The following is a 4,495-nucleotide window of genomic DNA, read 5'->3' on the forward strand; positions in this document are numbered from 1 at the left end:
TAATCTGAATAAAAATGGATTTGAGAAATTGATTTGGATTAACTCGATCTGCGTTTCAGTGAAAAGATTTGGAATCCTAAACAAGCAGCTTAGCCACGATTAACTCATTTAAACACTTCCACAGCTAAATGTACTACCAATGCCCTGAGCTGTTGGAGTTTTACACTTTGGGGATTACACTAAAGCTTATGTGGGGTTTCTCCTGCCCTTTTCCATATCCATCTGCTCTACAGACATCTCCTCATCATATCCCCTTTCACTGCAAGGGACTGAAGAAAGGAAGAGATGGGAAATTCTACCCAGCCATTCCCACCGGCTGAATTCCTCCCCCACCATCCGGTCATCGAGGAGCCCAGCAGCAGAAACTGCTGACTCAGGCAGATCTGGAAGGTCCTTAAAGGGAGGGGCGGGGGGGGAAATCAGCACCCACACTGTCTGCTGGGACAACATCCAGTAATAATCACAGAATCACAGTAGGGGCTGGAAGGCACCTCTGGAGATCAGCGAGTCCAATGCCCCTGCAAAGCAGGCTCCCTAGACCAGGTTGCACAGGTGGGCATCCAGGCAGATCTTGAACCAGTCTCCAGAGGAGGAGACTCCACAACCTCCATACAGCCTGTTCCAGTGCTCCGCCACCCTTACCGTGAAGAAATTCTTACCCACATTTGTGCAGAACTTCCTATGCTTCAGTTTGCAGCCATTTCCCCTTGTCCTATTGCCATGCACCACTAAAAAGAGTCTGGCCTCATCACTTTGCCTTCAGCACCTTAGATATTTATAGACATTGGCCAGATCCCCTCTCAATCTTCTTTTCTCAAGGCTGCACAGACCCAGGTCACCCAGCCCTTCCTCATAAGAGACATGCTCCAGGCCATTCATCATCTTTGTGGCCCCTTGCTGGACTCCTTCTAGGAGATCCCTGTCTTTTTTTTGTTGTGGAGAGCCCAGACCTGGATGCGGTGCTCCAGGTGAGGCCTGATCAGTGCACAGCAGAGGGGGAGGATCACCTCCCTCACCCTGCTGGCCAGTCTCCTTTTAATACACCCCAAGATCCCACCAGCCTTCTTGGCCACCAGGGCACACTGCTGGCTCATGGACAACCTGTCACCCACCAGGACCCCCAGGTCCCTCTCTGCAGAGCTCCTCTCCAGCAGGTCATCCCCCAGCCTGTACTGGTGCATGCAGTTATTCCTTCCCAGGTGCAAGACTCTACACTTGCTCTTGTTAAACTTCATCTGGTTCCTCTCTGCCCAACTCTCCAGTCTGTCCAGGTCAAAGAATTAGTCCTTGAATTATTTATGAGCAGCCAGAGCAGTTCTGCTAATGTGTTCTTGCCTGTGGACCTGGCAGAACTCACTGTCTATGCCCACACCAACAACCTGAACAACAGGAGGGCATAGGCCCGCTACACGTCAAATAATCCTCCATGCTGTGTCATGTTTGTATCCCCCTTGCCACTGTGCAGACCTAGGCCAACTTGAAATGCACAGCCACGGCTCATAGGTCAGCACAAGGCCCAGCTGGCAATTTGGGTGCAACCATCCTGGTTTGGGGGTTGCAGACATTAATATAAACATAAATTGCACAAAGCTTCAAAACCAAAGACTCCACAGCCGTTTTATTTGCTAGTATGGATGGAGCTGCTAATAGCAAACCTGGAGTTAAAAAGGCCACTTCAGGAGTTCCTTGAGGCAACAGAGATGTTGCTGGAAGGTGGGAAAAGCTGCAGAGCGCTCATGTGAGGTGCTTCAGCTCCCTGTTTACTCTAAAGAAAGAATCTGTTGGGAAAAGAAGAAAAAAAAGAAATGCCTCATTGCACACCATCGGTTGCAATGCACACATTGTGCTGGGATAAGGAGCAAAGGCACTCACCAGTAGCTCTGAAGGAATCAACAGTGAGAGCCAAGAAGTTCTCTGCCAGAACTGAAATGTTTTCTGTCCCTTAGATAAAAGGTGCTATAATCCCCAGAGCCAGAGCTCATCAGAAATAGCTGGTTTTCCTCATAACACTTTCTTCATGAAAGACTGTCTTGTTTAATCCCTTCAGGAACGTGCTGGGGCTTTGTTTTGTCATCTTGTTTCTTTTCCAAAGGAGAGGAAAGGTCTGTTTTTTGGACTAAAAGCAACTGGAAATAACATGCATGATTTAAACTAGACCTTCAAATGCTGATGCTTTGACTCTGCATTTCTAGAGGCGTGCTGGTGAAACCTGGCATGTTGAGTGCAGCGACAGCCCATTACAAGGCAGCTATCAAGCCTTGCGCTTCTCCTCAGTGCAGACACACAGTCTGTGCTTTCTCATTCGAACCTCTGTGCTTTAATTATTTTCTTTTGTTTTATTGCTTTTGTTTTTAGTGTTTTTTGCCATTTTTAATTTAAAAATTTATCTTTTTTTCTTAATAAATCAAAATCGGAAAAGAAACAAAAAGTCTTGAGAAGAGAGCACAACCTGAACCTCTCCTGCAGGATCCAGCTTCTCATGGCACTGAGCAGCAAAGTCAAGCTCCAGAAGCTGTCACAAGATGAGGAATAGAGAAGACCAAATCTGATCAGAAACGTAGCTTCATTTGCTCCAAATAAATCATATGACTTATGTAGAAACTCCATGGTACGACACCAGCCACGTGATTCAATTCAACAGTTATAAAGCTTTATCTGCTTATTCTTTTTTACTAAAATGTTACTATAAATGTCACATCTCCCCAAGGCACAGGATTTACTTTCCTCTGGGGTAACAACCTACAAAATGCCACATAAAGAAGGTCTACAGCTGTAGCAGGAATGAGGATCCTGACTGGAACACTGAACTCTGCTGCAGCCTTCAGGATCCACCAGGGCTGTTATTGAACACCCACAGCTGTCCCTGAGCAAAACCACTGAGACACTGCATTGCCTTCCAGCAGTTGCATCAGGGGCAAACCAGACCTTGAAGGCTCGGAAGCCCATGTGTCCAACAGAGACATTCCCTACTTATTCTTGGTGCTGCTGTGAAACATGGCAGAACACATTGCTCCAGATGCGAGCCTGTGAGATCCCACAGGCCAAAGGGGCTGAGGTACTGGGTTAAAAGATTGGGAAAAGGTATGAGTGTCCTCTGACAACTGGTACTGATGTGTGGCTGGCACACATGCACATGGAGAAGTAACCACAGCTACCAACTTCAAGGTCTTGTTAGATGGTTCCCAGTCTGCCCAAACACAGGGCAGGTAATTGGCCAATCTTCAGGTGTGTTTTCATCACATGGAGTCCTGGAGCAAGCAGGAGATGAGGAGGCAGAGCTGCAGCTGAGCGTTGTATTAGAGGCCTGGTCTTCTACTCAGGACTGTGAATTTACCTACATCATACATTAGCTAAGATTCAGGCACTGCAATACCCAAAGCATTTCACAGACACAGCTTTAGATCCTTTGCAAGAGGAGAGCTGGAAAAAGAATGAAAACTTTCCAATGCTCTGCTCTAAGCAGAAGCTTAATTGTGACATGCATTGTCTGCTTATGTAACATTCAGAGTAAGCCTCGGAATTATTCTCCCTGCACTTACTCAATTTCAAGGTTATTATTCAGAGCACTTCATTTCTTTCAGCCTAAACAAAAGCACTGATGTTTTTAATGGTGTCTGTGATTCCCTAGTTCTGTTTTTGTGCTTCTGCCTTTAATATTTTTTCCTCAGAATTCAAGATGATTATAAATTGCTTGCTCCACACCAGGAAATGAACACTAAGTTGTATTCACGGCTTTGCCTTCCGAAGAGCTGGAACAGAGTTTAGGAGGAAATTCCCAGGAAGCCAGTGTATGCAATGCAGGCCATGCCATGTTCTTCTGTCTATAATTATCACAGGAGAGCTGACATTGCTTAGCTCAAACGGTGTTTTCAGCATCGATCTGGGAAGCATCCAAAGCTTCTTTTTGTTAATTTGTCAGAGTGGATTAATTTTTCAGCAGCCCATTATTGGAATGCAGCCTGCTCGGCTTCAAGCAGCATCGTAAAAAGCCAGTGATACTGAGCTGACAGCAGTCATGGGCAGGCAGAGCCCAGATGTGGTACAGAGCTGCAGGAATGTAGTGATGACATCTGGAGATCAGCTTCCGCCTCCGGAGTAAGACTTGGAGGAGGTATTTCAGCCACTTCCACAACCCAGCAATCCCTTCCCAAACAAGTCGATCCCACAATCACAACTGCTGAGTCTTGGATATCATCTGTCCTCATCTGGTATCTTTACCGGTACACCACAAATAAGAACATACAGCATAAGCGCTGTTTCAAGCAGTGGATACTAACCTGGGAATATTCCACTAAACAGTCTTGCTCATCACTGGCTCTCTCTTAAAAGATCTGATGAGGATCAAGTCCCAGGATCTAGAGCTGACCAAGGAGAAGCTTGAACTGAATCTTGAGTTTGTGTTGTTGAGATAGCGAGGGGTAAAGTTTATTAGGTTTACATGACAAAGTTTTGTTAGTGGGAGGCTTCAGGGCTGGGTGCCCTCTGTAAGCAGAGC

The sequence above is a fragment of the Gallus gallus genome, chromosome 3, assembly GCF_016699485.2.
Source record: "Gallus gallus isolate bGalGal1 chromosome 3, bGalGal1.mat.broiler.GRCg7b, whole genome shotgun sequence".
Classification (NCBI taxonomy): Eukaryota; Metazoa; Chordata; class Aves; order Galliformes; family Phasianidae; genus Gallus; species Gallus gallus.